Source organism: Dryas octopetala, chromosome 9 (assembly GCF_963921425.1).
Source record: "Dryas octopetala chromosome 9, drDryOcto1.1, whole genome shotgun sequence".
In the NCBI taxonomy this organism is placed as follows: domain Eukaryota; kingdom Viridiplantae; phylum Streptophyta; class Magnoliopsida; order Rosales; family Rosaceae; genus Dryas; species Dryas octopetala.
The window spans coordinates 1,730,578-1,739,794 of NC_141374.1; positions in this window are offsets into that span (position 1 = coordinate 1,730,578).

Genomic DNA, 9,217 nt, shown 5'->3' on the forward strand with positions numbered 1-9,217 from the left:
TATTCTTACTTGAAGAATAATTCTTTATATTATTTGCACATTCAATTGCTATGTGACCTATTCCACCACAAGTGTAACATTTCACATCTCTCTTGGTTGTTCTTCCTTCCTTAAAGTTAGACTTTCTCTCTTGTTTTCTCTCAAATGAATTCTCTCCTTGAGGTTTGAATTTGAACTCCTTGAAGTTGTTACCACTAGTCCTAGCTTCTCTCCCTTTATTTCTAAGAATTTGCCTAAATTTTTTGACAAAAAGGGCAACCTCATCATCGGACATAGATGATTTTTCACTCAAGTTTTCACTCATTTCTTTGACACTTTGCAAAGCAATATCCTTTGACTTCTTGCTGTCCCTTTCATCCATTTCAAGCTCCATCTCAAAAGTTTTGAGTTTTTCTACCAATTTACCAATTTTGAGTTCATCCAAATTTTAGACTTCTTGTATTGCATGTTTCTTAGATTGAAATCTCTTAGGTAGAGATCTAAGTACCTTTTGGACAATGGTGGACTCCTCATATGGTTTACCTAAGGACATGACTTCATTTGTGAGGGCTTCCAACTTTTCATAGAACTCGGAGAATGACTCAGACTCTTTCATCCTAATTTCTTCAAATTTGGCATGTACCATTTAAAGCTTAAGTGGCCTAACTTATTTGTCCCCTTCATGAACAACCCTAAGCTTGTTCCAAGCTTGCCTTTCCGTGACACAATATTGTATGTGAGCAAATTGTGAGGAAGATAGCGCAGTGACAATAACATTTCTAGCCTTCTTGTTGGAGCTAGAGGCCGTGACTTCGGCTAAAGACCATTCAGACCTAGGCTTAGGGGTTTCAATCCCATCAACAGTTCGAGTAGGAGGAATTCACTCAACAGTGAGATACTCATATGCCAACTCGTCATAAGCATCAAGGAAAATTTCAAATTTCTCTCTCCAATCAGCGTAGTTGCTGCCATCAAAGAATGAAGGAGAGCTGCAAGACCCTGCAACTCGATCTCTTTCCATCTAGACACACCTAGAAAACAAACAACACCCTAGGATCTCTCTATTTGCTTTTAGAGTAGCGCTCTGATACCAATTGAAAGTTTGTATTAGGTGATCTATCTACCTAATTAACTTGATTAAAACCATTGTCAGTGATCGAACCCCAATTTATGTTTTATATGATCACTAAGAGACTAATCAAGCAGACAAAACTCTGACGACACAATGGCTAAAATCTGAAGACACAGATTGACTTGTCAATCAAAAATAACTTTTGTAAACAACACAAATCAAACATACCAAAGGATCAAGTGACATCCTATATTCTCAGAGGACCCATCACAGTAGGCATCCCAGTGTTATCTACAACTACAGTGGTGTGTGATTAGCTAGACAGTTCCAAATGACATATAACAATTTCAAGCATATAACTACAGTGTAGATTTGTGTTTAAAAGTTGAGTGAGTCAGTAAATATAACAACACAAAATAGAGACGAATGCACACAAAATGTTCACCCAGAAAAACCACAATGGGAAAAAACTAGGGGTCTTTTTCAGCTGACTGGGCAATCCACTATAGAGGAGGTTCAATACAAAGGGAGCATACAGCACACAAGCTCAATCACTAAGTCCTAAACTAAGTGGCAGCTTCTTACCCCTTTGTGCAACTTCTATAAACAAGGCAATCGGTCATTCATAAAGAAGGCAGCTCTAACTCCAAGCTCATCAACCCATGGCACCAATTCACACCAAGCCCAGCAGATTCTTCAATGTATGAACATGATATGCAAATTTGGATTCTTTAAAAATTAGCCTTCTCAAGCAAAAGACATGAAAAGGCTAATGGAGAATCCTTTATCTAAAATCTAAATGAATGTGTTTATGAATATGTGAAAAGATTTTAAACTACACTAAAACCCATTCAGATTTTAGATAAAAAACAAGTTAAGAAAATAATTTAGTTTTTGAAAATCAAAAGCATTTTCTTACTTGATAAAGGATGAGCACTCACCCAAAATACCCATGCATAAACACACGAAAATACCCACTGAAAATATGCTCATCAACACAAAAAAAAAAAAAAAAACATCTGAACCGATATCTCATATACCCGTACACATACACGCCATTCCCATGTTTGCCCAAGCCACGTTGAAGCCAATCAATGGTTGTCCACAAGAGACGAATAAAGGACATATTTCTTTTATCCTAGAGGGGTATGCTAGTATTGCTAAGGATAGAAATGAGGAGCTGTAAAATCAAATATTGCTTTATTTTGCAAAAATCAGAAATGGAGAAGATGATGAATAGTGCTGAGGTGTGTGTAATTGTGTGGCGTGAATGAATGAGATGCAATCAGATCTGATTCAGTGAGGGAAAGCAAGTCATGTGCTGTGCGCATGCATGTATAGAAAAACAGAAAATGGGCTTTCAATGAAATGAGCTTTAATACGCAAAACCCGAAATGGCCCCACTGCAGTGACTGTCACATAAGTATCAGCCACTGTACGTGAAAAACATTGTTCTTTATGTTCAGTGAATGACTAGTCAAATAGACAAAAAACTGTTATTTTCCTGAAATGAATGAAGTGCAGTATACCTTGAGTCTTTGTTCATTCTTGACTTCTTCAATACAACTGATCTTGTCCTTAATCTAGCCTAGAGCTTGTGAGTGATTAAATGAAAATAAATATAATGGTTTTGACAAGGAAAATAACCAATATAACAAATCCTAGAAACTAACATATATGGAATCGGTTTTTCATCAACTCTATTAGCAGTCAAATTAAAACATGCAATCATCAGGGGGAGATCCTTGTCAAGGGGAGCATCAAGAAGTATACTATTATGGACATATGCGCGTTGTACTCTTTTTCCTTCAATTAGGTTTTTGTCCCACTATGTTTTTTCTAGCAAGGTTTTAACGAGGCAAAATAAGTACTGCGTCCAACACCATATTTATTAACCATAATGTTGTACTCTTTTTTTTTCGCTTTGGTTTTTTCCCACTAGCTTTTTCCAAGCAAGGTTTTAATGAGGCAACTATCATTGTGTGGTGGACATTCAAGGGGGAGAGTTGTAAGTCATAAGGTTTAATGTGTGGATGAGTACTACAATTACTATACCTTTGAATATTGTGTAACTTATGCCTTAATGATGGTTTGTAACATATGTCTTAATGTTGGTAATTAGTGATTTATAACCTACAAATTATTGATGGTTAATGAATTGTATTAAAAGTCCTATCATTGTAAGCTTATAAATAGACATCTCTACCAAAGATGGAATACACAAGCTATTTGACAAACACACGTTGCTACTTCAGTTTTCCATATTTTTCTTTCTAGTTTATAACAGTTGGTAGAAATTGATTGGAGAGAAGAAATAATTTTTGTCCAATTTATTAAGATTAACAAAAAGTCAAAGAAATAAATTGGAGAAATAATTAGTTGGGAGTTGTTTTGGACACTCTTATAGTTGGATTTCATGAATATTTATTCTTGAGACCCGAACAATTATATGGGCTTGGGAAGGATTGGGAAAAGTCAGCTATACAGGCCCAGTCAACTGTACAAGTCTAAAACAATAGAGAAGAAAGAAAAAAGGAAAAATAGGAAAAAGATAACAGCCCTGACGCGCCATATTACGGCGGTGCGTGAGGGGGCGTGGAGCCACCACTGGTGGTCGGGCACTGTATGATTGAAAATGATATCCTAAGCTTCAAATCATGCTATGAAACGCCTGCAGCAAAGCCGTTTTGTCAACTCAGGGGTTTTCTAGAGTTTCTAACTTAGAATCCAAGTATGATGGGATTTATGAAAGATTCGAGGATATCTTGGGAACTAAGAATAGCTCTAAGATTGTGACACAAAATGAAAATTTCAGTTATCAGTTGACACAAAGTGAAATTCATGTCCTAAATAGAGACATGAGGTAAAGTTCGAGTCTTTTATCTAAAATTTTCCCTTAAATAAATGGGAATTGAAATAGAATTAAGAATTCTAGGGAAGGGAAATGATTTTGGGCTTCAATTTTGTGTCTCAATGTGGAAAATTTAAGTAATACACATTATTTTTTATTGCCAAATCATATTATTATCTGTCAAATAATATTTAGTTAAACACCTATGTACCCCTTAAATTACTAAAACATGTAACCATTCACACCTCCAACCTAGCAGCCCCACCACTCCCATGGGCATCTCACCTGTAGTTCACCATCGGCAACATCCACTGTCGGCGCTAGTGAGCCCAATTGGCTCTTTGGGCTTCAATTTCTATAGAATTTAGGGACCTTTCTTTCCATTCTATAATGTTAGATTGAAAAGCTGCTATGCACTGATGTTGTGTTTGTGTTTGCATATGTTAATTACGATGTGTTTTAGCTTTATTATACTAGATAGATTTTGATCTCAACTTGTAAAAGTTGAATTGATGTAGTGGACTTCTAGTCCACGGATTGTATATATTTTCTTAGAAATATTATTTGGTTTCTGTTCCAAAAAAATTGAAGGCATAAATTCAATTTAGACACATAACTATATAAGTTATTTCAACGGGGTCCATGAACTTTAAAATATTTCAAATATACACCCGATCTATTATCTAAATTGAAAAATGAATTTCTGTCCATTGATTCGTTGAGAGATTAGTTAAATGACAGCTTAGCTTTTGCTGACCGGGATTACTTGGCAACGTGGCGCTATCTCAGCAAATATTTCCCGCCAAATGAGCGACACGGGCCCACAATTTAATAATAATAGAGAGAGAGAGAGAGAGAGAGTTTGTAGGCCCGTGTCAGGGGTTAGGTGGACCCGTGTCGCTCATTTCCCGTCAAATGAGCGACACAGGTCCACCTAACCCCTAACACGGGTCCACAAACTCATCATCTCTTTCTCGCTCGTTGAACACAAGTGAGGGATTTATATTTGAATTTGGGGGAAAACGTGATGTTTTTTGGAGACTAAATGGCCAAGAGAGCGTTCGACGAGCAGGAAAGAGGTGATGGGTGTGTGGGCCCGTGTCAAGTGGACATTTGTTGCTCATTTGGCGGGAAATGTATGCTGAGTTGGTGCCACGTCGTCAATTAATCCCCGTTAGCAAAAGCCAAGCTGACATTTAACTGATCTCTCAATAAATTGATGAATGTAATTTCATTTTTCAATTTACATAATAAATCAGGTGTATATTTGAAATATTTGAAAGTTCGTAGACCCCGTTGAAATAACATATATAGTTATGTGTCTAAATTGAATTTATGCCAAAATTGAACATAACAACTACAAATATCAACTAGTAGGTTCACGTGGCAAAGATCGACTGTCCTTTATGGTGGAGGTTTTCCGATGATTGGGCTCACTGGCACCGCTTCACCCCCGGTGTTGGACTACCGATGAAGATGCCTATAGGAGTGGTGGGGCTGCTGGGTTGACGGTGGGAATGCCAATTGGATGATGAGTTGTTTGTGCAGCCAGCATAAAAATGAAATAGTGCAATGTGTAGCAAATTGCTCATATGTTATGAAGAGATTGATGAACATGGGTGCGATCATACCATACCAGCATCAATAGATTGGATCACATTCACATCAAAAAGGGTTGACTAAAATTTCAGTAAAGGCACCATCATTCATGCATGTAAAGTAGTAGAAAGTATGGTAGTGGATCCCAAAATGAGCTTTGGATCGACTTGTACACTGTCTTTTTCTGGTTTGGATCAACATCAGTGCACAACGACAATTGAATGATGAGGTTGGATTGATAAGTGAGGAAGATGAAGATTTGTTTTTATTTGGTGTTAAGGATAAAGAAAATTAAATAAGGGTAAAATAGGTTATACAATATTTGATGTGCCAAGTATTTTAATTTACATGGTAATCCATGTCATTGAGGCACTATTGAGGCACCCTAGCACTTCCCTTCTAGGGAATTCTATAACATTCTAGAGAATTCTAGGACATGGGCTTTGGGCTTTCAAAACTTGAAATGGGCTTCAAAACTTAGTGGAAATGTGCAGCCCAAAAGAGAGAGACATGCGGTATAGTTAGAGTCCTTTAGCTAAAATTCTTGTTTTTGTTCTAGAGTGTTCCATTTAATCCTAGTCACACATTTCCATTAAATCTTAGCCACTCATTCACTCACCTCCCTCCTATAAATACCCCACTATTTCCCATCATTTTTCATTCACTCAAAGCTTAGTTCTAGAGCTTCTCTCTCTATAATTGTTCTTTCTCTCTCTAAGGATCAACTAGAAATTTTTCTAACCTTCTAGAGTCGAAATTCTACTGAAATTAGTACTTCCATTTTGAAGGCTTTGGTAACCCCTTTCAACCGTTGTTAAAACTAAGGGTAGGCATTAAGACCGAAAATACTGAAACCGTCTCATTCCGTGTCGTTCCGTCCCGTCCCAATCCCATCTCGTCTCGTTCCTAAATGGGATGGGAACGATTCTAATGTTTGAAAATTATCTCGTCTCATACCGTCCCGAATTATATTTTATTTATTATTTTGAATTTTAAAACTTTCTTTCTCTCTCTCCAACCTTTAATTCATTATTTTAAAATTTAAAACTTTCTTTCTCCCTCTCCAACCCGTGACACCCCCTCAGGCCCTCACTTTCTTTCTGTTTTCTTTTTTTCCTTCTCACTTCCTTCTCACTTAATCTTTCTTTCTCCCCGACACCCTGATCCCTCTATCTTTCTCTCTCTCTCTCTCTCTCTCTCTCTCTCTCTCTCTCTCTCTTTTTCTCTCGTGACTAGCACCAAGCCAGCCACCCAGCCACCTCAAGCCCTCACGCGACCCATCCCAACCACCCACCTCGCCATCCGGCCACTTTCCCGACCGACCACCAGCTGTAGCAAATCGAGACCAGAAAACCCAGCCCACTGCCGGTTTGCAAATGGTATTGAAGCCGGTACCGACCCATCCCAAACCATATGGTATGGGTTTGACACGGTACCATTTTTGAAAATGGTCATCCCATCTCGATCAAACATTCCAGTCTAGGGAACAGGATGAGGTCAATCCTGACCCATCCTGAGACCCCTAGTTAAAACTCTGTTGAAATTATATTAGAATTTTACTCTTGTTAATTAGATTCTTTATTCTGTTATTTTGCTAATCTAGTTGTACCGAGGTTCTGCCTGTGCATCATCTTCTACAGGTAAGCTCGTAACCCAATTAACTTCTTTTACAATTGTTTATTTGGGTTGTGGTTTTAGATGAAATGCTACTTGATTGTTTAACTAAAATTGAATTAATAATATATTGAGGCCAAATTTGTGGTAACTCAACATCATGTTGTCTAAGGTCAGTCCATGAGCATACAGGCGTTGGGGACTAGGCCAGAGCTCTCTCAGTTTCCTCATGCACTGACCTGGACATGTTGTAGGTTAACACTGATCAACCTAGTCCATTTAAATTAAAATGAACCTAAATAGAAACCAAACAGTTTGACATGACTTTATTCCTCAGGGAGCAAGGTCATGCTAGATCAAGAATTCAAAGAAACCTAGCAGTTACGCTAGTGCCAAACCTCTGAATTTTACCTAGTCTTAACGGACAAAGTCGATGGTACGTTTTGTACGTTCCTAATAGATTTCATCGGACTTGGAACTCCAGTCTTCCCAATAGGTACGCGAGGATAGAGTAGACATGGAGACAGTCAGGGCTTTCACATTGGTAAAAGGTAGGGGGAAAACAAAACGTCCCGGTTAGAGAGTTTTCCTTTATTTTGATAATACAATATATTATAAATTGTTTTCAATTATTGAATGGATTTTGTATGGCATACTTGTATGGATTTTAATGTGATTACTACTGCGACCTGAGAAGAAAAGGCCGCAGTGTGGTGCCCTTGGGTTTCGATCCCTAAACCTAATGAGGACGTGTTTTACGGACGGGCTAGTCGAGTGTACTTCTGGGGAGGCTAGCATATGTGGTATTCACCAGGAATGGATACTCTCGCTATCATATCGATGGTGATTGAATTCCGATATGGGTAGTTTGTCATTATGTGTTCGGTTGGCAGGTAAGTATTCCAAACTTAACACACGTGTCGGATTTTCACAAAAGATCGATGTGTGAAAGCATATAAAGGTTTTACTCACTGATTATTATTGTGGATATTTTGTTGTGTTGCATTGTTTCACCTTGGTTTTCCTCTCATTCAAATCATATATATATATATATATTATATCTTCATTATCCTATTTCAAACCTAACTTGGGATTCCCCCGAAGGGAAGCAATGATCATTGATAAGTCCATAAATATACTCATTTATGTACTCTTTTTACTTAGGTTTTGTAGAAGAATTAGATTTAAAAAGGGCTTATTACTTCACTTTTCTGATTTTCAGCTTTTCTGCGCTCATAGAAGGTTTTTAAGGGAAAATCAACTTTTCGGAGGAATTTTAGCGCAAGGCCAATTGGAAATGAAAGCTAACACCTTGAAGTTCAATCTGTGATTTTTCTAGAATTTATTACCTAGCCAATTGGTACAGTTTTACAAGTAAAGTTAGCCCACGTGCAGACAGGACAGTTTCGTACATGTTACGTGAATATGAAGAAACGGAAGCCTTCCCGAATTTTCCAAGTTACGTGCCATATATGGTTGGAAAGATAAGACATTTATCTTTCTAAAATATATTTTTACTGATTTTTCTAGAAGGCCGAAGATCCCCAAATCGTGTGACAATTGGGCTGAGCTGTATTTCCCTGTGGAGTTAGGAATTGTGATCTTTACTTTCCTATTTGGATTCCTTGTTTACCAAGACTTCTTGGACGACTTTTCAGTCAATTTTAGGGTTTAGGACTTTGATGTAAGTCATATAAAAAGCCAGCCAAGGCCCCATACAAGGGGAATCACGTCCTAAGGAGAGCAACGGCAAGAGGAGAAAGCTGCCAGCGAGTCCTTTCTTTTCCTTTCTTCTTTTAATTTTCAGTTCTTATGTATTTATTTTTGAGTTCATCCAAGAACATGAGTAACTAATTTCTTGTTAGTTAGGGCTTAATCTTGAAGCCCTAAACATGATTTCAATTCTATAAACAAGTTTGAATGGATTTTTCAGTTTCTACAAGAGTGATGATTTCGGTTTCTCTATATTATGTGAATTCTGATATTTTGATTCTTTGAGTAGCTAACTTTGAAGCATGTATCGGAATTAAATTGTTGTAGAACATATGTCAATTGCCATATTAAATGTGCTCTTGTTTGCAACGAATAATTGGGTTAAGAAC